Source organism: Larus michahellis, chromosome 6 (genome assembly GCF_964199755.1).
Source record: "Larus michahellis chromosome 6, bLarMic1.1, whole genome shotgun sequence".
In the NCBI taxonomy this organism is placed as follows: domain Eukaryota; kingdom Metazoa; phylum Chordata; class Aves; order Charadriiformes; family Laridae; genus Larus; species Larus michahellis.
In genome coordinates, this window is record NC_133901.1 from 1,232,314 (window position 1) to 1,260,010 (window position 27,697).

A 27,697-nucleotide genomic window follows, 5' to 3' on the forward strand; every position below is an offset into this window, starting at 1 on the left:
GCTGTTTGGGCAGCACAAGGATATGAGACAGGGAAAAACCTGGCCAGACTGAAGCCAACAGCAAAACATCACTGGATGTCAGTGGATTTGGAGTTTCACCCGAGACAGTACCAGCTGAGCACCGAAAACTGAGCAAATTCCCTTTGCCTGGGCCTGCATCTCAAAATGGAGGTCTCAAGCCCAGCCACGGAGCATTCAGCTGGGGAACAAGAAACCCAACCCCTGTCTCTTATGTACGAGGCAGATACTTTGCAATCCAAGGTCAAAACTCTAGCTTCAAGCAACCCAAGTATTTTGTGTGAAAAGACAGATGTAGGTACAAATTTAGTTACTAATTCATGCGTCAATACGAGATTAAGCCGAAAAGCAGAATCCAAACACTCCCAAAATTTGGACAAGAATTCTAGTCTGGGCTTGCAAGCAGGTCTGTGTGTTCAAATGGATAGTCAAAGACAATCTGGCTTCTTTTGTCAGAGAACCACTTTCTTAACTCCGCCAGCAGCGCTTCAGCCTGTCTGACGTTTCGTGTGGTACCTTTTTTTTAAACACAGAATTAAAGAGGGGGGAAAAAAAAAATCCTTAACCCAACATCTTTAGGGCTTTTGTTTTGTTTTTGCAACTTTTCTGTTTCTGAAAAAAGCATCAAGTAATCTGTTGATGAGAGAAGGAAAAATACATTTAAGCAAGGAAAAATATGCTGCTACAGTAAAACTGTGTCAGATTCTATTAATTCAGGTTTTCATTGTCTGATATTTCCAGGCACAGTGGGCTTCTTGGTAGACCTCTGAGCTCTGTTTTCTAACAGAGGCATAGCACAGGGCCTGGCAGGAAGAGGTAGCGCTCTCATTGTTATACACCTCAAAGAGACAATATAATCCTCATGCCTTCAGAAGGGCCAGGACTGAACCCCAAAACAACAGCCCTGTCTTCCTTTAAAAGGCTGAGCAAAGCTGAGCAAAGCCTTGTCAGTGCATGCCTGTGAATTATTCCCTCATCGAGTGGCCGATCACACTACATTAATATCGTGGGCACATTCTGCTTTGTTAGCAATACTGAATTCCACTGCGGCGCTAATGAAGAACCGGTCCTCATGTAAGACACGGTATCTCCAGGATGTGTCTATTCTGCTATGAAATGATTCCCTTTTGTCAAGAGTATTAGGAGATTACTAACTGGAAAATATTTAAACACAGCACAAGGAGGAAAATGTCTCCTTTGGGGAAGTTGCAGGAACACACAGTAACGTAATTCCAATACAAACAAACGCATCTAGTCAATATTAAGCATCTGTCCTTGGCGTGTGAGCCAAGGAGGCACCAAGCCTTTTACATGGCACTGCGACCGATGCTGGCTCTTTATCTGGAGAGATCCGAGCGGGGAGAGGTTTTGGCAGTCCCTGGTTCTATCCACAGCGTTTTGCAAAGTTCACCCAAGTAGCATCATGGTTTACCTGTTGGATTAGCTGAAACTGGATCCTTTCCAGCTCAATATCAAATTTCAGAGGTAGCAAAACCAAGAATAACAACAGGTTCATTTGTGTTATTTTGGAAGCATCCCACGAGGCCGAGGGCAAGCGCGGGACTCACCGGGCGATTGCCGCACATCGCATTTCTGCACACTTCGAGGAAGTGCTTTTGCCCGGTCTCTCCTCCCCCGGCCCGCACCGCAATCGAGCATAATAAAATCCAAAAGAAGCAGGAAAGGAAATCAAGTTACAGCCAGATGTGTTGCACTGAATTAAAACACAGTCACCCACAAAATAAATTTCCTGAAGCTAACTTCTAGTTCAGCCTCAATAATGTCTCTCTACCTGAAGGAACGTCCCTCTCAGATTGCATGTCCCTCAATAACATCAGCAGTAGTGAAATAAATTATAAAGACCGTGTAAGGTGAAAAAATTCTTAATCTAATCTGTACCTATAGCTCAGAAAAATCTCTATTGTTATTTTAAATTTCACAGCAATACGAATCCCCCTCTGAATGCCCCAAAGGTAAAAGGTGTAACTGGTTCCAATCAACACATCCAGTTCTGATGCCCCTTCGCCCAACTGTTTTTGCACAAAATATCCAAGGGCTTTCAAAACAAAATTAATTCCAAAACTGATCCAGAGTTTTCTGAAATCATCAGGATTATTTTCACAGATTTCGAAGGGGTTTCAATCTGGTCTGCTAAACGAGTCATTAATCATTTTTAAAATTGGACGGGCTGGTTTAGCATGCAGCTAAGGATTTGAGAACACGTACACAGAAACCAGTGTCGGATTTTCTAAAGTCTTCGAGGCTGTCAAGCTCTTCTCTCATTTAGGTCAGCAGAAGTCCTAACACTGAGGCTTTTTTAAAATTCCTCTGTGCTGCCTAAATTTAGCCACATTAATCCTTCAGTACTGGAAAAAGACTACACATCTCCATATAGGGACTGATCCTTCCCAATTTACAGGCGAGTAATGTCATGTACTTACTGGTCATGGTGGGATTATTCCTCAGTGTCCACTTCCACAATATCAAGAATAATTTTTAGGAGTCCCATATCAAGATGTGCTATTCATCACAGGCTGCTTGCATATATTCTTCCTTACTGGTTCTATAACACCCCTTGCTGTGGATGACTTGGGTTCATTATATCCCAAGCCATTTCTTTTTCCTGTATTATTATTATATCATTATGCGAAGTAAAACTCAATAATAATTTTAAATAAGCTTGTGTATTCCACTTCACCAGTGCTGACAGACAAAATGTCACATATTGCTTCTTTTTTGTTAAGAAGTTACTATTCTCTCTCAGTTGCATAATCCTAACACAAAGTAAAGAGTATTTGAGGGTTTGTTTAAAATGATTCAGTTTCATTATACTGCTACAAGTGGTGCTGACAGCAAAACCACTTGATTGCCTAAAATAAAATGAAACATAAAGGATTTCTCTTCTTGCATATGGAAGTTGTGCAAGCTACCTTATTGCATTTGTTAGTTTTACACAAGTAATCTCACTACCTCAAATTTCACTCCATTTCTACCAAATCAATAACAAACTTCCAGTACTATTGCATACGATATTTTTAATTCTCGTGTGTTAGCAAACAGTTCTCTCTCCTAATCACTGCTTTTATGATGGCTAAATTCTACCTCAAAGGCAAATTTGTCTTCCTTCTCCTTGATAACAGTCCGCAGGAATCCAATAGGCAGAATTAAGTCCTGCCTTGTCCAGGACAGAGATGAGTTTGAGATGTCTACCATTTCTTCAAGGAAAATCGTAGATGAGAGCAAATCAGAATCAATCCTTTCAAACTATAATTAAAGAAAAAAGGTTCTAGACTATTTATGAATTGGAGAGCACGTTTCTTCAGTGGTTGCCCTACTTAGCAACACTGAAATAAAATATTTTCTCCTGCAAAGGAGAAGACCTCAGCCCTGGATATTCCCTGAGGATGCTAATCTCGCTTCTGCCGCCACACTGGTCCAATAGGAAGAGATCAACTACTGCAACGAGAGGGCCAGTATGTAAGTAATTTTTAGGATGTCGTGCATGCAGCCCCAGCTGCTCAGCCATTAGGGTTGTTAGGATTTGGCCCTTTGCCACCAGCTGACAGCCAAGCAGAAAACAAACCATAAGGGTTAAATCACATCTACTTATAGATCAAACTTGCTGGCCCAAGACATACTGCAATAGTGGCCAAGAAAAGCAAGAGCGCGGGGAATTAGCTTTTTACCACAACACATGCAGCAGGAAAATGGCAAGCTGATCTTGAGGTAATTCCTTTTAACTAGTGTCCAATAAATTGCTCGTGAAACCCAGAATAGTTCTTCTGCGGTACCGCATTCTTGTCATATACTTGATCTGAGGGGGTTTAACGTTTTTATCAAAAACATGCGCTGCATAGATAAAAATCAATCAGCCGATTCAACAGCGCACTGTGGCCTGTACCCACTCACTCTGTCTCTGCTGGCTTTTGCAAAGCGAGCGCACTTCTGACCAAGACAGAACTTGGGCTACTGACAACACAGATATATATTACCTTCTGCACAGGTTGATTGGGTTTTTTATTTACTTGCTAATCAGTTAATTTTTTATGTGGCACTTGAAAATCTGAACAAAATACTTCAAGGGAGCAAAGATCATCTGGAGAACTTCCCAGCTCCAGACTGGATAGTTGTGGCCTTCGGTGCCATAGAAAACTCTGCGGAAATATTAGTAGAGGCAAGAGACTTCAGCCACCCTGCAACTGATTTCCTATGCTGCACGCAGGAACCCCTCAGAACTAATCAAGCCCAACGGCTGCTTACTTTCTATGCTAAAGGATCCGATCAGAAAGAGCTTATCCTGTGCACACTATTTTGTACAGTACCCAAACGGGCCCCCTCTGCCTACGCCTCCTGCAGATTCGGCACCAAAGCACCGCTAGGATTCTGTATGCGAAACAAAAATGCAATACAAATTCAAAGCCCCAAATGAACCCCATTGGTTCAGGATTACAGGAGAATGATGTTTCTTGACCAGGCTACTCTACTTTTCCAGATACTCAATTATATAAGACTATTAAATAGATAAAGAACATTCAGTTCACAATCACAGTCCCAGGTTACAATGGAAGGAGTAGTAATACAGACATCTGACATCAAGAAAGGTACACACAGGTAACAAGAAGAGGTGCTCTTGTGCTTACATGTCCCATTCATCACTTACTGAAGAACACTCACAGGAGATCACATCGGCTTCTCGTTAACACCAAGCACCTCTGGGCTCTCTGTGCCTCACCCTTTCCTCTCCCTCTGCCGTACCGCGAGGCAGGCAGGCGCGGACGCAAACCCACTGTTGATTGTTAAAGCCGAGCAGCAAGACGCTGCCGTGTGGCGAGGAAATGGGTCTGAGTTAATGCTGCAATAATTGGAAATCCCATAAATGAGGCAAACTGCTTCTTCCTGGGCTCGGCCAGTGCTGCCCTCGCACCTGAAGGGTGGTGCTGGGAGGGAAGGGAGGCCGTTTCCTTCTCAGCCCGGTTGGAGGAGAGCCGTTCCTTCCAGCAGACAGCAGTCGGGCGACTCCTTCCTTCATAAAGAGAAAGAGAGTCCAGCTGTCTGCAGGAACCGGTGAAACCAGAAAAGCTGCAGAGTGGCCAGTGGAAAACACCAATGTGCCTCTGCCGTAGTAATGGCCAGCTATGGCCAGCGGTGAGGATGAAGAGATGCTATAGGAGCAAAGAGAGGGGCTTGGGGGGGGGTTGTTTGAAAGAACGCACACGGTAATGCTAAACCAGTTCAGGAAAACATCTTCATTTGGTGTTCAAAAATAGATGCACAGCACAATAAATACGAAGTAGTACTACTGTAACTGTAAATTAATGTCTCTTTACTTGATTTCACCTTTAAAATACCTAAAAACTAGAGGTCCCAAATAATTCAGAACATAGAATATAAATAAGTCTTAATTGTCAGATTAGGAATATTTTTGTAGCCATAAAAATGGGGTAGACATTAGTGAATGAAAGGCTACAATATTCGGACTGTTGGAAACCTGTTTTCTAAATATCCACAGGGGCCAGAATTACTGGGACATACAAGAAAATACGTACAAGAAACAGAGCTGTATTTAATCCTCATGTCTGTGACAGGCAGAGATTGTGAGAGGAATGCTCTTATAAATAAGAGGGACCCATGTTGTTAAGCTTCTCTCCTCACTCCAGGCCAGGTAAATCTCACAAGAGAAATGCGTGTGTTCTGAAAGCGCTGGAGATTATATGAAGAACCGGAGAAAAAACAGAAGCTACGCTGACCCAAAAAGACAGAGGCAGCAAACAGCACTAATGTCTCTGTGGCTGCAGAGCTGAAGGCAACTTGTCCTCTCTCATTGTGACTGAGTGGGATCGGTTCACATAAACTTGGGATGTTCACGTACAAAGAGGCGACTGCACGACCTCTGATTCATGGCAACTGTCTGTGCATGTGCTCTGAGCCTGCAGCTCAGGTAACTGGAATTAGCTAATTCCTCCCTTTCATTCAGAGCAGAGGGCTAAGCCAACATGAATTACTTCACATTTTTCAGGAGATAAAAGCACACGTGTAAAATTGTGGTAGATCAGTTGATGTGCAGGAAATGTTTACCACACATAAGCTTTCACTTGTGTTTATGTTTTGGGTTCCTCTTTAATACTGACTGGGAGATATTTCTTTTATTTACATCTTTACACATGTTAAAAAGGAGTCCTTGGCACACATGCTGGGAAGGGATAATCACGGCTGGTCGATGCTAGAACATTTTTCCCAGCTATAGCACAGATGCAAGACGAGACACCCCTTCTCCCCCAAACTTTGCCTTTTTAGCCAAGGCGAACGACTACACATTCAGCCTGCGCTCTCACCTGAGGCTCTCATCATCTGGGCTTCGCCCTGGTTGTGCTCAGCTCTGCTTCACTTCAAATCTGGGTTTGCGTTCTGTGCTCACTGGCTTGATCAAACTTCAGCCAACCCTGCCAGACCATCACTTGTCATCAGCTTCTCCTATGCCACCAAGTAAGACACTTCAATGCTGCCTCAAATCAGACTGATCTCCAGTGCCAATTATATAGCACATGGATGGCAACCACCTGCCAATGCCGAGTCTTTTGGTTGGTATCTGAGAGACACTGGATGCGGGGGGCTATGCTGTGCTCCAGCTCGGGAGATAGATCCTACCAGCAGGACTCTCTCACCACTTGAAGTTTCATTAGCTCTGAATCATCAGAATAATATTGCTCCACAAAGCAATTTCTAAAAACAGAAGCTCAAAATTTAAGAATATTCTCCCCAGGCTGACATTATCATTCAAATTTAGCTTCTTTATGATCTTTTTCATTTGTGAATCTGAAAGTACTGTGTAAAACTGGGGAAACTGAGAAAAGAAAGAAGGAACCCATTTTCCCAAATTTGCACAGAAGGACAGAAGAAAATCCAGAAAGAGAAAGCACAAATCCTACACCTTCACATTCAGAGTTACTCTGACAGGTCCTAGCTACATACGAACAAAATTAATATCTAAAATTAATTGCAACTCAGCTGCATGTAGCCCTAAATGAATTAATTGACCATAGAGAAGCTTAAAGACACTTGCAAATGCATTCACTTTTTTTCCTACCCAGAATAATCTATGCATTTGAGTTGCAACTTGTTCTTTCCAAATTTCTATGCCTAAAGGAACGTTCAAACGATTCTCTTCTAACATCTATGTATCATAAAGAAAGATTTTCATCATATCATCATTTAAAATTAAACCTAGAAAGACAGAAGCCAGGGGATTCACCGATCTTTTAGCTCTTCATAATCTGGGGGCAAATGCACACAGTTATATTACAATGCTTTAATATAATAGAAAATGTAGCTTGAAGATACCTTAAAATAAACCAAACTTGACTGTGTTGGTGAGCTATTGTGATAAAAAATTAACATGTTTGGGAAAGTCTGATTTGCATTACACAGTGCCTGTAATCAAATTACCTCTAAATGTTATGCCATGTCACACTGTGTTTGAGATGTTGCTGTCAGAAACGCATACATACGCTCTGCAGTTTGACTCAACCTGGCTTCCTTTTCAGCGATCATGTATGCCTCAGAGCCATTTCAGCCAAACGGGGGTAAAATACAGAGGTTGGCAATTCAATTTCATTCAACCTTTCAAGAAGGAAAGAGCAGATAAGCTTTGCTTGTTCATGTCAATGATAATATTCAGCGCAACCGAAATCTAATTCAATAGGTTCGCTCCCGCTCTCTTGTCACATTGTCATTTCCGAACCCGGTCCCCCGCCGCCCCCTCCCCGCTCCGGTTGCGGAAAAACTTTCTGAAGTGCCACAACCCCCTCCCCGGCGGACGGCGCCGGACCCAGAACCAGCCCCGGGTTTATCGGCGGGGACAGGCCGGTCCCGCTCCGGCGGCGGCCGCCGGACACCGTCCCCGCTGACCCCCACCGCAGCCACAGATGTTTGCTGCACTGGGGGCGAGGGGCAGAAAGCAGCGCAGTAAAGTAGGCCAGCTTGCGGGAAGGCTGCTACCCACAATTCACGGAAAAATGCCGGATAGTTCCCACTAGGTTGTGGTCGGCTAGGAAACGGCAACTTATTAATCTTGTGTCAGAGGGCCAGCTGCAAGCCTGGCAGTTACCATATTTCACCACCAACTCCATGTCTGGACAGCCATTGTCTTTTTTTATGAAAAACTCCACAAATCAGCTGCTTTCCCCCCCCACCCCCCCTACGTGCAGAAACGGAGCTCGGGGGCTGAGGTGGCTCTGGCGCATCATCCACACGGCGGTCAGGTTTGCTAATTCAGAGCGACTGCTTAGTTTCCAACTTTAATGATATTCCCTCAGCATATCACTATGGTTGCCTGGCGACCGGATTTGAGCTAGGCCTCTCATTTGATTCCCACACATCAGACCCTGAAAAGCACTTTTTTTCCTCCCTCCGCTTTTGATTCCGGCTCCTCTGAAACCCTTCCCCCTGCGGTGTCGGTATGGGTGGGCAGCGCGGTGGCAGAACAAGGCCAGGGGTGACGGGAGGCCTGGAGGCTCCTGGTCACACATCAAGGCCTGGAAACAAAGCCGCCAGGAGCCCTTCCTGACAAACACAAATTCCCTTCAGAAAAAGCAAATTTGGTCTTCCCTTCGTAGCGTGGGTGTCATTTTAAGACTTGCCTTAGACACTTTACTAAATCTGACGCTTTCCATTGTTTTTCGGGCCGTTTCTCACAAAAGGCTTCCTATTATCAACAAGTTGCTATTGGAGTAAGCAAACAGCTTGTGAAGGCCTGAAATAATCTAATAAGCAACGGTCTTGCGTGCTTTATGTACCCACATCTTTATAGGATACAAACTTTGTTTGGATAAATAATTTTCCACTTTAGTTTGCTTAGTTTCAATTAAAGTACCCTTTTAAAATGAATGTTTTTGCTTAGCTCCACACCCTCCCCCCAACCATACACACAAACTCACTCTACCGAGTATAGTATCGCCATAAATACATTTTTCATAAGCTGTTCTAGGGCAGACAAAAGAATTTTTAAAACATTCCATTTCCTGGTGCAATTACAGGTCTGATCAATAAGACGGGTACAAGGGCTACATTGACTTTCTTATTCTTCTCTTGGCTACGACTGAAAGTCTTCACAAAGTTAAAGGATTGACTTCACTGGAAGCCAGATCAGCTTACACCAGCTTAAGGTTTAGTCCTGAATCTTTAATGTGCTGTGGCAAAAAAAAAAAAAAAAAAAAAAGGTTGTTAACTCTAACAAACGTTTGTCAAAGAGTTCTATGAACAAAACATAGAATTATTTCAGTAACTAAAAAAATGTCATGCGAAAATAACAGAAATCGGATGGAGAAAGATGAAACATCACTGGGTATATACATATATAATACATAACATAAATCATTTGCAAAGATTACTGTTGAGGAAAATGCAGTTAGCTGGGTAAGTTACTAAAGGTTTGATACGAGTACCACAGAAATAGTTTAAATACAATGTTCTGCTTCTTGTTTGCATGGATTTCAGACCATTCCCTTTACAGCCTGTCAGTGGATATGAAAATTCATAGTTTGTCATACACCACCACTTCAATGTCCACTAGTGCTGAGCAGAGTCTCACTGAAGTTAATGACAACGCATCAACAGCAGGAGTAGATCAAACCTCGTTAGCCTGTACAGCACCTGAATTGCCTCATCTTTTGTACTGACTGCAGTCTCGTGTTGTTTAGAGATCGTCACAAATCCCCAGCTCCTCAAGTTATTTAGTTACAGGACAACCTTAGCTCATTATTTTTTAAAGAAGTTCATAGCCCTTGTGTTTGAAGAAAATGTGAATTGTTGTTCAAAAAAACCCAGACAACTGAGAGTTCCTTATGCTTAGAGGTTTTGGGTTTGAGATTTCCTGATTTTTGATAAAGCTTCCACATGGCAGGGAGGGACACACAGGTTCTCTGTATGTGATCTGGCAGTCCTGACTATCCCTAATGACAGACATTCAGCTTTAACTTGTCACTATCACAAAACAGGACATGTGTGCGCTGGGCACAGACCATCCAGACAACGACCACCTCAGGTTAGAGATCTCAGCTGTGATGTGCAGTAGCATTTGAGTATTGCATGGTGAAGCACAAAAAATAGGACAATGATAGTATGAAACCATGTTGGTTGACAGGGCAAGAACGACGCAGTGGGATTTCAGAGTGTAAGGTTTCTCTCTCTCCCTCTGCCCTCAGTTGGTCCCCCACTTGCTGGTGACGTGACCTCACTACAATGTATGGAGGACCTTTCAAATGGTTGTCTCACGAGGGACTGTCATTCTGTGGCCCAGGCTTAGGAGCAGAGCAGACTGTTGGGCATAACCTTCTCTGCACTGCAGCTGCAGAATCGCCTCATCCCTCTTCACCCTATCCCGGGTCTTCCAGTCCTCGTGGAATATAGAGCTGTCTCCTACGGTCCAGCCCATGTCCTAACTCATAACATCAGGGTTACCTGACATGTATGATTTGCACCACCTGTAACAATAGCATGCCATGCCATTTATTGCTGGTTACATCCTCATTTGAGGTTCTCAGCTGAGGAGAAGTTCAGTTTCCAGAAGATTGGAAATAATCACATCTTAGAAAATCTACTGAGAAAAAAAGGTTGCCAGCTAGGAAGTGTAGGGTATACCTTGCTAAATCTCCACAGCCATGCAGAGGAGTTTCAAAAGCTAGTAATGTATTTGCACTCTGTGTGTCAAATTAATTTTCCAAGGAGTTGTAGGCATATGAAACAAGGAGTTTCTTTCATGGCAGACGATGCTGCTGGTGCGAGCTATCATCTCTGAATGCTAGCTCCTACAGGACAGAAAGTGAGTTCTGGTGCAGGAGTAAATTGCTTTGCAGGCCTACACTGAGACAAATTGTGTTCAGTTACATCAATAACAACAGCATAGAGAAGAATCTTCATTTTCACTTGGGTGGGAAGCAGAATTTTGCTCACTGCATAGCATTTCCTGGGAAATGCAATTAAAAAAATGCCAGTGTATGGGAACGCTTTAAAATACATCTAGCTCTAAGTAAATGTAGCTCGAACGCAGCTTACGAAATGTATGCTCACATGAACGTAGAAAGGATTTAGATGTGTAGAACCCTTTACTATCTGCAATTTTCCTTGTCGGGAGAACAGACGTCTGGTTTCATGTTAGAGCTAAGAGTGAGACTTCTAAACTTTCTCTCTCTCCCTGAACCTAGAGCAGGTGCCAGATCCTTACACTTTACTCAGCAACAACCAAGTCTTCACAAGTTAACAGATTTAAACTAAGTCTTTTCTTTTTTTAAATCAATCATTTGCAATAGCTGTTATCACTGAAGACCCACTACCTGCTGCACCGTTTCTCACTTACTTATTAAGTTGTTAAGGAAGCCGCTTTGTACGGTACACTCCTGACATGTTCAAAAAGAATGTTTTCAGATTAGTGTTCAAGCTTCATTTTTCTTTTCGCTGAAAGTTTTAATTAATACATTAAACACATTGTAGCTGTGCAGATGCGAAAAGGAGATATCTATTTATACATTCTATTGATTCAGTTATTCTAATGTTTAGTAGCGTTATACTATACATGCAACAAGAACATGGTGCCCTTGGAGAATTGCTTCCATATTGTTGAGTCTAAATTGAAATACACACACACACACAACCCCATCTGCAAGAACGGGACGTATTAAGTTGCCCTCCCCACACCCACTGGAACTATTTTCAAGAAGGAAAGGTAAATGCTCAGCACTGCTTTGCTGCCGAAGGCAGGCTCTGGAAGGTGCACTCTGAAAACAGGATTGCTCTGTAGTTATCTCGCGCCGTTCCAGCTCTGGGCAGAGCACCCATAAAGGTAAATTTGCCAAGCGCTTCATCTGAAAGCTTTATTCTCTCCTATCGCAAGATGTTAGCATCACTGTAATTTTTTTGTTGTTCTTTTGCTGTAATACTGTACAGTTTTGGTTTGGGGTTTTCACTATAGGTCAGAAGTTTGGTGTGGAAAGCATATTGGGGACTGTGAAAATAGACTCTGGATCTTTCTTATCTGTTATTTAACTGTATGGTTTCCAGTGAACACTGGGGACTGGATTTGGTAAACTGGGGAAGCTCTTCTGTGTTCCGTGATCCTAAATGAAAGGAAGTGAACATTGCTACAGTCAAAGTGGGTAAGAGACTGCATGAGTACACAGAATTATTACTTTCATTCACTATCCGTGGAATCTTCTAGTTGTCTAAAAAGCCTCTTAAATATAAAAAAGATAAATATTTCTTTTACTTTTAACAAAAATGTAATCAGGATTTTAATACAAAAATGGACATCATCAGCTTCAGTGTTTCTCCCTCAAAAATAAAAAGGAAAAGTGGTTCTGGGCATAGTATCTACATATAAGAATGTGTTGCTATTCCTGGTATATTTAGAGTCCCAGATTTTAGAAAACCTTCTGTGCTGATTGATGGACGGGAAATAAAACTGAACGACTGTCAAAGGGAAACAGCATACCCAGCATCAGGCATTCAAAGGGACGGGACTGGAGTAGTACATCAGATTTCTCACATCGGAATTCTTGTGTTCTAGTAAGCAAGACAGGTTAAGAAACTCTTTGCCTAAAAGACGACTTTTACTTTGATGCGATTCCTTCTAGGTCACAAAAGTTTGGCCCAATTTCCACTGATTTGGGATCCAACCAATAATGAATCAGAAGCAGAACCGAGAATAGATCTAAGGAGTTCTGACTCACAAGCCACCTCTTTCTCAAAACACCCACTCCCTCCCAATCAGACAGACGTCCCTTGTTTCTAAATAAATGCATTTAGTTACAAAATGGATTTATTTATTTTTAGCAAAAATTGCTCAGAGTGACAAAATTGTCCATTCAGTTAATGGCAAAATACATTCTGTTGCATAAGATTTGCACTCGTGCATAAAATTGCCACTCTTATCGTAATTAATGTATAGATTGAAATCATAAGACATCTAGAGATGCTGATGTGTCACTGTCTGAACACCCCCATTTCTCTCCTCCACTTTTCTTTCACCCTTTTAGAACATGATAGTATATCTAAATACTACGAAAAGTCACACACACCAAAAAAAAAAATTGCGTTTGCGTTACTTCAGAATGCAAAAACCAGTTGCCCGCATCAGCCCAGTCCAACTGTGTCACCCTCCCGTGGCAGCACCCGCTGTGACAGCGAGCTCCGTCCCTGAGCTAACAGAGCTTGACCTTTTCGTTCAGACCACTGAGGGATGTCCGTACCCAGAGCACAGCGCTGGCGGGCATCGGCTTTGCCATTGCCAACCTTCGGCACAACACCCGAGTTACGCAAGCAAATGAAGAATAAATCCTGAAATGGTTCCTATTCCTCACATCACCACAGATATCTCGAGTCAGAAATCGTTCATCTGCATGTGTTGTTAAATTAAGATCTGTGAGTGATGCACAGAATTAAAATGAAGATAAAATTATCTCGCTGTGATTTAATTATCTCAATTATGTGAGTGGAACAGTGCACTGGGTGCCCCAATGTAGAACCACCTATGATGAACAAGCCATGCTGGATAAAATAAATAGCAAGCCAAATCACCGCATAAAATTTGAAAAGAAACTAATCCCAAGGACAAAAGACACTTTAATTTCCTGTCCTCCACTCCTCCCTTTTCACTTGCATCTTCTAGAGTCAGAAAGGAAAATATCTTACCTTGGCAAAGACCTAAACTTCTGTCCTAAATAACACATGTACATTTAAAGCGCAACCTTACTGTAATCAAAATCCCACGGAAAAAACATCCCTTCCTAACTGCCAGTTACAAAAGGGTTTGGAGCTCCTGGGAAAATTTTGAATGAATTTCCAAACATACAGGAAGCCTCCTCACTGCCTCTGCTCTTTTCTGAAATATTTCCAAAAGAAAATAACCTTTGTTCTGCACACAGGATCGGAAAACATGTTTAACACTGAGAAAAGACTCCATTTTTTTTCCTTTTTTTTCTTTTTTTTTTTTTTTTTTTGTTGCAAACATTGAGTCACAGAGAGAGAAAATTACTTGCCCCAGATTTGTGCTGGAGCCTGGCCAGCCCCACGCCTCCGCCTGTTGCGTCCCCAGGCCCGTGTTTTAGTCATGGGACTGTCCCTTGCCCTGGCGCTCATTAGAAGATGGGAATGTGCTCGTGGTCAAAATCTTCCCAGCCCAGGGCAAACACATGGAAAAAAGAAAAAGCAACATATATAAGCAATGTTTTCTTTTTAATGTCATTATATTAGGTACCTCAGAGAAACTAAGGATAGATTTGAAACGGAAGGTGGGAGGCAATTTCTGTTACCAGCAAAAGCTGAAGTGAGCCAATAGGTCTGGGGACGTTGTCTGATTTAGCACGTTCTCATGTAAGCAATAGGTTTGCAAAGCCTGCTGTAATTCCTGGTGACTGCTCTGTCACTATGTGATGTGAATGAATGCCAAAAATAATACATATTCTCTACTGTGGCTACACTGCACGGGTTTCATTCAGCCTGGGTTCGTGTATAATTCCTGATGCACTTTCACAGCACCGACACTCGGAGGAAAACTGTAACAATGGTCTGGTTTTGTGTAGTATGGATCTAGAATGCAGATTACATGTATTAATACACAGACTGGTCTTGATCTCCTTAGACAAAGAGTTACCCTAAGTCAATGAAATTTCGTCTGACGCGTTCAGGACTAGGCCCAAAACGTTTAATTACAAAAGGAAGACAAGACACGGTACCAGAATATAGCCATGAAAAGAAGAGGTTTCCCACTAAAGGTATCCTACCACAGAAGCAAAACTATTATATTTTCAAGATAGACCATGAATAAACAAAAACTTGAGCCAACATATTTCTCAGGGGATGTTTATTCTTTATGCCAAAATCCATCTCCCCACCTACCTGCTCCCCTTGGCAGCTTTCAGTTAAAACCAATCCCTAAACTAAAGCTTTCGGTCTATTATTTGGGAAACAATTTAATCTGGAAGAGATGAATAGGAAACAATGTATATTAGGATAAAACTGTGTATAATTACACATAACCAAATTTGCTGTCACCTCTTACACAATGCGTACATGGTCACAGAGAGGCTGGCAAGGCATCAGCCAGACAAAATTCCTAAACGAGCAGCGACTGCTAGAGGCAGAAGCGAGAGAGCTCCTGCACCTTTCTAAGCGACTGGGAGAAGGTGTTATGGGGGGTAGGTGGCCCCAGGCTGCTGTGCACAGGCAGATCCAGCCGCGTATGCAGCGCAGGATCCGGCCAAGGCACAGGGCCAGGGGGGAGGCTGCTCCATGGAGCTTCCTGACGACCTTCCCCAGCAAGACCTCAGGAGCTACTGCAGCTTCCAAAGGACTGCCTGCATTGAACTTCTACACCCCACAGACAACATACTACCAGAGGACTACCTAGCAAGTATGTCACAGGTGCTGGGGAGGAGTACTCAGCACTGTGTATTCACCATCCGCAGAAAGAAGCTCGGTGGCACAAGGCAGTCATGCCCAAGGTCAGCACATCTTCCCAATCTGCCATCAGCTCGATGCGTGTAGGAGATACTCACTCAGGAGCATCCTTGTCAGCGAAATGATGAATTGCCTGCTTGTGGAAATTCTGAGGTTTTGGGAGCTTTGGGGTGTTGGGGTCTTTTTTGGGGGGAGGGAAGGAAGTCAGCAAATAAACGCTCTGGGGACAGCAGGTGCAGAGAGCTTGTTGTAGCTCACAAGGACAGTAAGCAGACTTTGGACTAACATGCCCTGCCACCTTATGGAGACAATGCAAGGAAGTGCCTTTACACGGAGACAAACTCATCACGAGAGCGTCCTGAACCAAACGGGTAAATACTGCAACAACAGAGACGGTCAGGGCAAACTTATCTCCAGAGCTTCACAGCTGGAGCAGCAGAGCACAGGCGGTGGATCCTCTCGGGGTAGCACCGAGGCATAGACTTCTTGGGAATAGGAGTAGTCCCATTTTAGGCTTCTGTGCTTTGTAGAAACAAGGCCAAAACCCTAAGCCTCTTCAATGGATCAAACTTGAAATACAAAATGGGACGTGAATGTAGCTGGGGTTACAATTAAAAATTGTAGAATGTCACTTTGTGCAGAAGTTAGGAAGAGAAGAGTATGAAGCTGCTATGCTCCAGTGGCTGAGACGAGCAATTGCGTTTATAAAAAGGAATTATCTAGCTTATTAAAACTTTGCAAGCTTCTGTTGTCTGCGGGTCATCTGACCAGTACTCAGCAAATAGTACTGAGGGAGTTTATTTCCCCACTTTGTAAATAACGAATGAATAAGAACTTACTATGAAGTGCCAGCTTAATTTTAAGGGGCATTATTAGAGGCCTTATAAGCCTGAGAGGGATTTTTAGCTAATGTCTTGCACACCCATTTCAGCACCAGGCTCTTTTTTGTCTAAGTTTAACATTTCAGCACCAAAGCTTTTTTGTCTAAGTTTAACATATATTAAGTACCGATTCACCATATGTGCCATGGTGGAAGTCAATGGGAGTTCTGCCTCTGCTATAAAGAGAAACAAGGCTGGGTAGACAAGCAGATCTTGGCTACTGTTAAAATGATAATGGAAAACATAAAACAGCAAAAACCTGAAAGTATTTGATAGCTTAGTTAACGGTATTTGTGTTTATAACTGTAAGCCTTTAGAAAACAGTTCCCAAAGTAACATCCAGAAGAACGAATTCTCTATACAGAAGGTTAAAAAAACAATTTAGTTTGTCCTTTAAACAAGCAAAGAGGAACTACTCAAAACACATTTTGCTTTATGCACGGGAATATTAACTGTATATTTGCATGGGCACAGTCCCTCTCTCTTTAAAAGTAAACACGTAACCACCAATTTCAAGAATACTATCTAAATGCCGCGGGCCCGTAGAGCAGGAGTCTGCTGCAGAGGGGCTGCCCTGATCCCCAGCGACTGAAAGCGCGGCCCACGGATCGTACGTGGTGCGTGGCAGCCGGTCTGCGGGCTCCACCTCAGAGGGTTTGTGCTCACCAGCACCAGGCCCCCGGTTCGTCTGGGTTTCCTCCAAACAGCCCCGTGCCGCCCCGGCCGCGCAGCCCCGCGCTGGGACAATGCGCTCTTGTCACAGCCCTTCCCCGGGCAGCCCCGCAGCAGCAGCGCCGTCTGTCCCGTGGCTTGTCCCCTCGCCTGTCCCCAGGCAGCTCTACCTCGGATGCCGACGCACTGAGGTAAGCATCGGGAATGAGCTCGCTCAGAAGTGCCGAGATTAGCTGTGTTGCCAGGCTCTAGCCGCTCTAACCCCCTTTTCCACTTCACTGGGCTGAGCTTTTGACACTCTGAAAAGCACCATTTAAAATTAATTAAAGCTCCTTATTTTGTACCAAATCTCACCACTACCAGCTCCGTTTATTATGTTTTATGCAGGGTGGGGGGTTCGAGTCAGCAAGGTGTTCCGGGCTGCGCTACCAAAACTCAGGGATGAGGAGATATTTGCAGGGTAAACAGGATGTGAGCGGCGTTTCCACAAATCACGGTTTTTTGCACGGATTACGGGATTCCTCTAGTGGAATCCCCACATTACGCTGCAAGGCGAGGCAAAATTTCTGGCAACAGCTTCCTAAGGAGATTCATTATACTGTTTTTACTACTGCGCACAACATTGTAAAATTTTACTTGTGGCATACGCCAAGTGAATTTTCAAAATAATTTGCTATGAACTGTCATAAAATAGTTTAACACATGTATGATCAAGCCAACTATTTTCCAGTCTATTTGCTACAGCTACAGCTAAGTGCAACAACATTTATGAATGTTATTTTAACAGCTAGAGGCAAATATTTTCTTTTGGTTTCCTTTCCTGAAAGATCTTCTGCCCATCTGATAAAAACAAAAAGGCATTTAAAGATTCTGTTGCCGCATGTTTGAACTGTCACCTACAAGACAGCGTAACACGGTCATGTAAATTTGTGCAGGCAAAATTTTATTAGATGGCTGCTCATTGTGAAGGAGATCACAACAGTGAACTAATCCAGCACATGAAGTGTTCTTCAACACTTCATATTTGGCAAACATCAAATTTCTGAACTATCCACCAAAATGTAAATGGGATACTTGATATTCAAACTAACAGCAGGTTGTCCCATACAAAATAGTGTTCTTTAAACGTTAGGCGCTGATTGTATAACACTCAGCCCTTCCGTGGTATTTTCAAATGTGATGTTGACAAACACCGAGCAGCAAAAACGTAACACAAGAGGTGCAAAGGGAGATGGTATAAAAGCGACCGTGAGGCGCAAACACGGCATTCAGAGCGCAGGGGCAGGAAACCGAAGGCAGCCGCTGTGTTCATGATCCAGCGAGCGCAGAGGATGCCCAGCTAGTCAAAACAATTAGTCTGACACATCATTACTCACAGGGGAACAGCTTCACTTTACATTGCTTTAGACAGGGCAGGAGCATAATAGGCTCTTCAGAGTTTTACAGCGAAAAAATCTCTTGGATTCAAATGCACTTACAATTCTGTGAAATCTTCCTTCCCGAACAAAACTAGAAAGAAGGGAATTTTTAGATGGAATTTGAGTTATACAAAGAGATGACTGCGGAAGTATGAACGTTAACAACTACTGGGGATTTCTGGAAGTTGTACGTTTTTTGTAGGACCTGTTTTTTCCAGTTACTCACAGAGTAAACAACAATTTATCCTACTAGAGAAGATGCGTCAGAATCTAGCCCTAAATCTAATACATCTTAACTCTTCTGCTGCACAGTCTCAACTTTAAATCAACTATGTGATTATGCCAATTCCCTATGGTCAGTATACACAGGGCAAGGAAAAAAACAAACAACAACATCCACAGAGTTATTTCTCAGAGTTATTTCTTTTTACTTTCACTTGTACGAGTACACACTTCATTGGGAAAACTTTCCTTCAAGAGGAAGACGAAACATCTGTGAACGTATGTATATCTGTAAACGCCTACAGTACTTACTTTCCCAGAGTAAGTGAATATCCTTTCATTTAAGACTGTTACAGGATTCTTCTCTGCCTCTAAGCATCCTACCTTGTACGAATGTCCTTGCACCAGTTAAACCCACTTCCCTGTCAGGTATAAAATTCTTCCAAATCAGAACAGCACAGTTTATGTACTAGCACCAGCATAAACCAACAGCAACACAAGACATAAGGCAGTAGAGAATCAGGCACTGAACACTACAGTCGCACGAGAAAGAGTCTCCAGAACATAAATGCTGCTACAAGTTCTCTTTCTTAACCAGGATAATTCTTCCCATACATCTCCGGGAGCTGAATCAGGCCAATGATAAAGATTTCTGGATGGGGTAGACAAGTGCAAAGGCTCCCAAGAGGTCTCAGTGGAGATCAACAGGAGCTCAAAAGCACTGGCACGGCACAGACTGAGCCCCAGAGTCACTTCTGTTGCAAACCCAAGTCATTGAGATGAATAAATCACAACACAATGTCTCTGCGTTGTTTACCAGGCTCCCACAGACCCTGCTGCCAGCAAGTCCTCCCAGCCCTGTGCCACCGAACTGCTGGGACGCCACAACGGCAAACCAACTCGGTGGTGGATCTCCAGTGACAATCTCTCTCCCTCTCTCTTTTATCAGCATCATTTTTGATCTGGCAAGGTTGGTAGCCGAGCGTGCGGCCTCCTCCCCGCAGCGCACACTCATAAACTGTCACGCCAATACAACGGAGGGGCAAGCCTGCCTCAGGAAGGGCTGGCCAACAGTTCTGTGAGCTGGCATTGCTCCCGCGAGAAAGGGAACCTGGCAAATACCTTTGATCACACAGAAACTCTCACGGTGGATGAAACCCAGAGTCCAGCCAACCTTGTGTCTTGGCCTAGAGTTTTGCTGAGTTTGTTTTTTTTTTTTTAATATACATCTTAGGCAATGCCAGGCACATCCTCTGATCCTTAAATTAGCAGTCCACAGTTATTTTCAGAAAAATGCAAGTGTTGAAGCCGAGTATTTGTTCTGTGGACATTTGTGCTGATAAAATTAATCTATGGAGGCGCTTGTGGAGACTGAAAATAAAGTGGCAGCCAAACAAAGTTGGAAAATCAACCTGGAAATGCCATCCTGGGTCTTCAGGTCCAGTTTTCTGGTATTTTTGTAAAATCTCTTACATAAACCAGTCAAGATTCATATAAAAATATGTATTAGCTTATTTTCCCCATGGGGAAAGGTTGTCCTGATGATCAGTCTTCTCATACTAAACCTGACCAGTCACGGCCAATTCCTGCTCATTTCTTCTCATGTCAGCACTAGTTCTTCACTACACCTCCATTTTGTTTATCTTTCTGATAAGACAGAAAATATCCCTTCTCAAGAGAGAAAAGAATTCAATATAAAAGATTAGAGATTAATTTTGCACCAACACTAGGATTTTTACCAAACTATGCTAATAGAAAGCCTTTGGGAAATTAATATAGACCCTTATGCTAAGGATTTAAACCCATCTCATGCAAATTTCCATCAGCTTCTGGGTGCGCACGGAAATAAAGAACTGGACTCGACTTTCCCGTACGTTTTACCTGCTCTCCTGAGAGACATAAGGGTCCGTAGGGTCCCTTTATCTCTCTGGCTGAAGGGAACAAAACCAAGAGTTCTCAAAACAAAACACCAGCGAAGAAATCCCTCCTAACAGTCAGTTGTGTACAGCATCGCCAAGCTAGCATTACTAAGTTAGGAATTTTTTATATTAAGCAAAACAAAGAAAAATCTCAGCCTACCAGTGACTTGTTCTTTTTCATCACCGCACTCACCAGCGACCATCTATCACTGCGTGTTTCAACCTTTCAGTATGCAAAGGCCTAAGAATATGAACCGAAGCTGTAAACGAGCCTCTGCCTGTAACTGATCTGTTTATAAATCTCCCATCGCTTGTTGCATCCTACTGACATGACAAATTTTCTTCCCCCCACTCACACGGAGTAGCACAAATAAGTGTCTAAACAAAAGCAAGCCATCATCAGCGCACATTCTCTTTTCTTGTCAGAATGGAATCGACAAAGGAATAATCCCTCGTTGAGAGTTTTCTCTCTTTCTCGGTCTCTTTTTTCCCCCTGCTTAAAAGACTACGAACATTTGCTTCCCTTGTTTTCCTAAACAAGTCTTTGAAAAACATCAATTCATCCTGCAGGCTTTAGGAAGTTTACTGATCCTATCGGCTTAATAGCACACTGCTACACTCAACAGAAGGCACTAGTGCTCTTGACTATTATGTCCTTTTTTAAAGCATGGCAAAGACACCAGGCACTCTAGCGCGTCCCTAGTAGTGCACCGCAAATTAAATAACAAGATAGTCAAGGAATTACTGGGGCCAGCTAGTATTTTTTTCACCCCAGCGTTACATTTTACTTATGTATTTATATCATCAGAAGGAAACGATTGCTCAGCATCCAGCTGGGCCTTCAGTTGTGCTGCTCAAAGGGAAATCCTTTCAAATGCCAATACAAAGGTCAAGGGTTAGGGTCCCAATTCTGCTCCACTCACAGATGCTGGAAGTTGCTTATTTTGTGAAATTTTGGCCCTTCAGGAATAAGCATCTCATAACAATATCTCTCAGTCCCTCAGGAACCAAAAGGCCTAATCCCTGCGTTTTGGATTCACTATGGATAACAGAATTTGGGTTTCTCTCTCAAATGGCAAGGAATGCTTTGTCTGTGTTTATTGAAGGAAGGCGCAAAATTGCGACTGAAAAGCGCAACGTTTGTGTCCCTCTTTCTCTCCAGAGTTGTAGGGTGGATGCTACTGGCCTTCCATTGTGCCTTCCTGCCCAAATCCTCCCATCAAGGCAAGGGGGGCTCTTGCTGCCTAAGGCTCCATGGGAGCTGCAGGAAGCAGGTACGACATTGCAACCCTTCCTATTTGCCATTATGTATAAGAAAAATGAAAAGATAATTGTTTCCAGTAAGAGTGGTTTAACAGGTGTGTCTCTCCTTTTACACTGAGGCTAATGCAGTCATTAGCCATCAGTTCACAGCAAGACTCTGTGGAGCAGCTTTCTTCAAACAAGACAAAAATTTCTTCACCTGCATCAGTGAGGGATGCTATTCCTTAGCCCAAAGGAGAAGATCCTGATCTTTTTTAATTTATCTCACAGTCATAAACAGACACTGGTGTGAAATAACATCATCCAGCTGATTAATTAAACAGCCAACAGCATAGGGAAACTGTACTCCCACCAAATACCAGTGTTCAGTCCAGATGGGCCAAATTCTGATTTCTATTGGAAGGCTCCAGTAAATTCAATATTCTTGTTGAGTTTTTATAGCTCCTGCTGTAAATGGACTCAGAGTCAGACCATGTAATAAAGTAAATGTCACTAATGAAGGTTAACAACATCAGCCTCTTACACGTCTGAACGCAGAGCTGTCCCTCAACTTCTACAGCCGGTTTTGATTTCAACCCCTTTCTGCTCTAGAATAAGGGAAAATAAGAAACTTGGCTATTAATTTTATATGGCAAAGTCAGAATATTGCAACGAAGGCAAATCTCTTTGTCTGGCAGATCCTGAACTTGTTCTTCTCATTCCTGTTACAACGCTGCACAGGCTCCATCATTTCCATACCAGTAGGTATGGAAAGAAGGACAAATCTGGAAAACTTCCTGACTTTGGTCTTCTGTAGCTCGCTAATAATTACATATGGTGTCCCTCCGAAGAGCTGAAAATGCCCGCTTCCTTTTAAGCCTCCAGTTCGTTAACACTGACAGCACGTGAAGAGACACTGGTTCGGTGGAATGCTGAGGTTTGCTAGGGATATGCTCGTCTCGATTGGACTGTAACGCTGTCTAACAAACACCTTTATTTGGTATCAGTGGATGGGATGTTTGCTGTATTCATTGGTGCTCGGTATCTATCACATAGCGCTACTTCAATAAACGATTGGTTAACTGACAAACTGAAAAGGTAGGGAAGAGAAGAAACAAATGGCTTCAAGTTAAAATTTCCTCATTTCCCCACAGTTTTACATCAAATTTGGGTCAATGTTAGAGAAAATGTTTTATAACTTCAAATATAAAAATAAAAACCAACCCAAAACTCTTCAAACTGTTAAAATAGAATATTGTGAAAATAAAATTAGACAGCAATCCAATTTTATTAATTCTTTTCAAAGCAAATAGCTGGGAAAATTCAATATAAATTTGCAAATCATTTCAATTAAATTAAATTGACTGTTTTTAGCAGATAGAACACATATGTCATTTCACGTTAGAGTTTGCAGTGCTGAAGCATATTTTGTGAGATTTTCATAAAAGGAAGCAGTTAATAAGAGAGCTCGAAAGGGTTGGGAGTTTGGTTTTTCCCCCATCTCAGACACTGGCTGTAAGAGGTTTTGCTGCCAGACAGTATAATATACATTTTTCCCCTGCAATTATAGGTAAATGGATACCCAGAGAGCGTTAATATGGCACTCCGAGAGCAGGATCCAACACGGTGCCTATAGATCTCGCTGCATAATCCCACAGGCAGTTAGGGCTGCCTGGTTTTAGCCAAGCGGTTTTGTTTCAGAGGGGTTGTTCCCGCTGCAGTCCATGGTGTCTTTGGCCAGGACACGCTGCCTTTTTGGGGAATGGGGAAGAGCAGCCTTGCCTTTCTCAGACGAGGGGTATTATGAACTAAAACCACACCAATTCATGCAAGTAATGTAACTCTCAAAATAATTAATTACTTTCTAAACTGAAAACCTTTATTAGCTGTCCCCCATCACAGGCTGTATTTCTGAATAGCACTGTGGGATTGAAATGATATAAACAAACAGCTTTAGAACGAGAAAGAAAAATGCACAACATTTTAAAAACACTCGTATAGCATAACACTGTGTACGATCCTCCTTTATGACCTCTCCTTACACAATTCCCGTGATTTGAAAATTAAGATTCTTGATGAGTCAAACTGAAGCGGATGCCAAAACTATTCAATATCAGTGAAATGCAGTTTAGAGTCAATAGGATTGGCCATCTAATGACGATTAAGTATGCTATAAATTTAAATCTTTGAACTACTTGTTGAGATTTATTCAGGCAGACAAACAAAGATAACAAAAGTCTTTTGTGTGTTTGTCACTCATTTCCGTTGCTCTGTTGTTGCAGTGTCAAATAATGTCAGTTATTTAAGCACAATTAATGTAATTTTAAATTCTCAACAAATTAAATTATAAAGACTAGCAGTCCAAGGAGGACCCTACCCATTTTTCTTGCACATTTTCTTTTTTCCTCCCAGTTTTGTGGCAAATTTTAAATCAATGAAAGGTTAGTTTCAACCTTGATTCTTAGAGAAACAGCCCATTTTGATACAAAATTAATTTTCTTTTTATTAAGTTATTTCTCCCTGGTTTTGACAAGGAGAAGCACATCTTGGAGTACAATTCAGGAAAATTTAATACTTTTTATAACATTTAGAAAAGCCAGAGAGGGAGAGGCCATATATTCCAAATGACTCTCACCTATGCCAGGATTATCTCTGTTCATTTGTGACGGCGCGGGTTCGTTCAGCGCGGGGGTACTGCCGGTTTAAATCCTGGACTTGTGGGGTTACTAACTTCATTTTAGCAGAAGCGGAAGGCGGCGTTTTAAAACAATGCCACAATGTAAATGGCCATTGAAGGAAAAACGGAGGCTTGATAAGGAAATGTACAGTTGTTTTTATCTCCTTAATAAAAGGACGCTAAGTCCTTCATTTAGAAATCTTGAAAATTAACTGAAGACAAAAAGATTGCCTATCTCTAGTCTTGCTTAATTAGAATGGGATCCGGAAAGTTGTTCTATAAAAGCAACTTAAAGCTGGTCATCTCAAAGAAGCAAAATTACCACCCATTGTGCCTAAATTATGTTGACTATGGTGAATGTTATATAATTTAGGAGGAAGGGCGTGAGATATTTTACATTTTGGGAGATCATACCTCAAGATTTAGTCCAGCATCTAGAATTTCTTTGCAAGTAATAAAGACAATGATCCATTGTGTACTTCTATTACTAATTATTCTGTAAAGATTGTCTGTTCCAAAAGATAATTAGAAAGGGTGAAATTTAATTCCATTAAACAGAACTCAGCTGGGACATAATGAAATTTTGTTGTGAAGTAGTAGACTGACTTTGAAGCCAAATAAAAAGCTTTTACATTGATGGAATGAATAAGATTGTAAAAGCTCGCACCTTTTTTTCCCCCTTTTTCCTGCACAGGCAGCATTTAAAAATAATTAGACTCAGATGGAATTATACTTGCGACAAGTTTCAGTTCTCAAATATTTCAGGAAAAAGGGACGTCGTCTTCTGCTTTTTGCACAGATCAATCATTAGTATTTGTTTGGCAGAAGTCAACAAACCAGGCACAGAAGAGAAGAAACCAAATGGATCTATAGTTACACAGCACCAAACTTCCCCGATTCCGTAACTCGGCCTCCCAGCTATTTGCAGGGAAATAAATAACCCCAGTGCTGCCCAAAGAAGCCCCATCTAACAGGCTCGCTCCAAGCCAGCTCTGGGTGTGAGAAGACCATCAGACTGGCTCCAGGTCTTGATCACTTTTCCAAAGCATCTAACTATAACATGCTTGGCTGAGTGATGATTTGGGAGTGTGGACCCACGTCCACCCAAAAATAGTCGAAGACATCCAGTGCAGAGCTGGAGAACTTGACCATTTTGCCCAGTCCCCCAACTATCCAACCCTGCTACATGAAAGGAGGTGGTAGTGAGGTGGGGTCAACCTCTTTTCCCAAGGAACAGGCGATAGGACAAGAGGAAATGGCCTCAAGTTGTGCGAGGAGATGTTTATATTGGATATTAGGAAAAATTTCTTCACTGAAAGCGTTATCAAGCATTGGACCAGCACGCCCAGGGTTGAGTTGCCATCCCTGGAAGTATTTACAAGATGTGTAGATGTGTTGCTGAGGGCCCTGGGTTAGTGGTGGACTTGGCAGTGATGGGTTAACGGTTGGACTTGATGATCTTAAAGGTCTCTTCCAACCAAAGCGATTCTGTGAAAGGTGCACTTGAAGTACTGGCTAGTAACTGGGTTCAGGTCTTTATTGTCTCATCTGAAGGTCATATGAACCTCCTTAATGGCACAGGGCTTATTGTAAAGAAAAGAATGACATGAATACATTAGTAACCCATTTCTTTGAGGGTAACCACTAAACACAATAGCAATAGATAATACACTTGGGAAAACTCTTTGGGAAAATACATGAAGCTGCTTGAAACCAACTTGCTTCAGTTCACTGGACCAAGTCCAAACATTACAGCCTTGAATTTGGCTGACCGGAACGTAGAGCTGCTCCTGCAGCGGGATGAAAACGTTTCCCACTGCAGTTGTCATGCCCTGCGACAGTCCTTTCCAAGAGCCCGAGCCCCATGGTCCGCCCTGGCGAGAAGAGAGGCTGGGAAGGAAGAATAAATGAAGAACTGCCTGGCCAAGAGGAGCGTGAAGATGCAGGAAAGAAACAGAAGCTTCTAAACCAGTCTCCTACACAGCGTGCTCAGCTTCAGCATTATTTTTGACTGCCTTTAGATCACCAAATTAGATTTCTGATTGAGATCATTAAAGCAGCGGATTTAGGAAATATTGTGCCATAATGGAGCACTTCCAGATCAGATTTTAGGAACTTCAGTACTGCCTGGCTAGCTTGTATAGACACTGCCAAATACCTAAGCACAGCCCAACACCCCCACGGAGAAAGGAAATGTTGCAATTACTATCTTATAGCAGGGGAAGCAAAATACAGAGAGGATAAATCAGTCGCCCAAAGCCCCATCATGAAGGCGATGCCTTTCTTGACTCCGGGCCAGTGTCCTGAGGACAGGGTATCTCTCCTCTCAAGGATCACACTTTCTCATGAGGCAATTGCTGGGTTGGCACAAAAACCCGAGCAGGTCTTTTCCTCACAGTATGCTGAATGGATGCGAGTTTATTTTTTTTAAGACCAATTTCTATTTTAAGAGAAAGTGCCATTGCTAAATTCTGAAATTGAAAAGAATTTCAACATACTGTGACCTAATGACAGTGGCTGTTAAGAACACATGTGGCTTTTTAGAGCTTTGTGGAACATTCCCATGAAGAGATACTTAGCAAATGCAGCTTTGTGTACATTTCACAGAACTCTGCCAGCGTTACTGACTTTTACCCAGGTCTGAGCCTTACTCTAGACTGAAGCCACAAAAGAGGGGATTAGTAGGGCTACGCTGGGGCTGTCTGTCACACAAATAGCTAATTAACTCCTGATTGGACCCTGCTAAATCCCCATTTCCTTTGCAATTTATCCACCCTCTCCACAAAAAATAGTTCTCCTACAGTAGAAAAATAAAAATTGTAATCAAGGGTAGTAATGAAATAAGTTATTCAAGTTATTATATCAATAAGTGACAACAGCATGTTAATATGTTGCATCCTCTTGAAACAGAGTTAATTGCCACGCTCAAATCATCACTTCTAAATATGACCCAAAAATGTAAAATTACAACAACAAAAAACCCAAGCTGATCTTCAGTGTAGTGTCTTTCACTGAATTCTTTATAAAGGAAATTTGAAATCCACATGCTGCCTGTTACCTCAGCTCAGTAGCACTGGTGCAGATCTAGAGCAGCTGGAGTAAGACATGAGCTAGGGAGCGGAGGTATGACAGGGAAAAGAAATAGGTTTAGTCACATTTGAACTCATCCGTTTTGCAGAAACCTGTGGTTTATACCAGATT

General features: G+C 42.4%; 1 long non-coding RNA gene across 3 annotated transcripts in view; it reads right to left on the reverse strand.

Annotated features, from left to right (window-relative positions):
- LOC141745211 (uncharacterized) overlaps positions 1–27,697 on the reverse strand; it is a 208,851-nt gene that overhangs the window by 16,419 nt on the left and 164,735 nt on the right. The gene's annotated exons all lie outside the window — the stretch shown is intronic.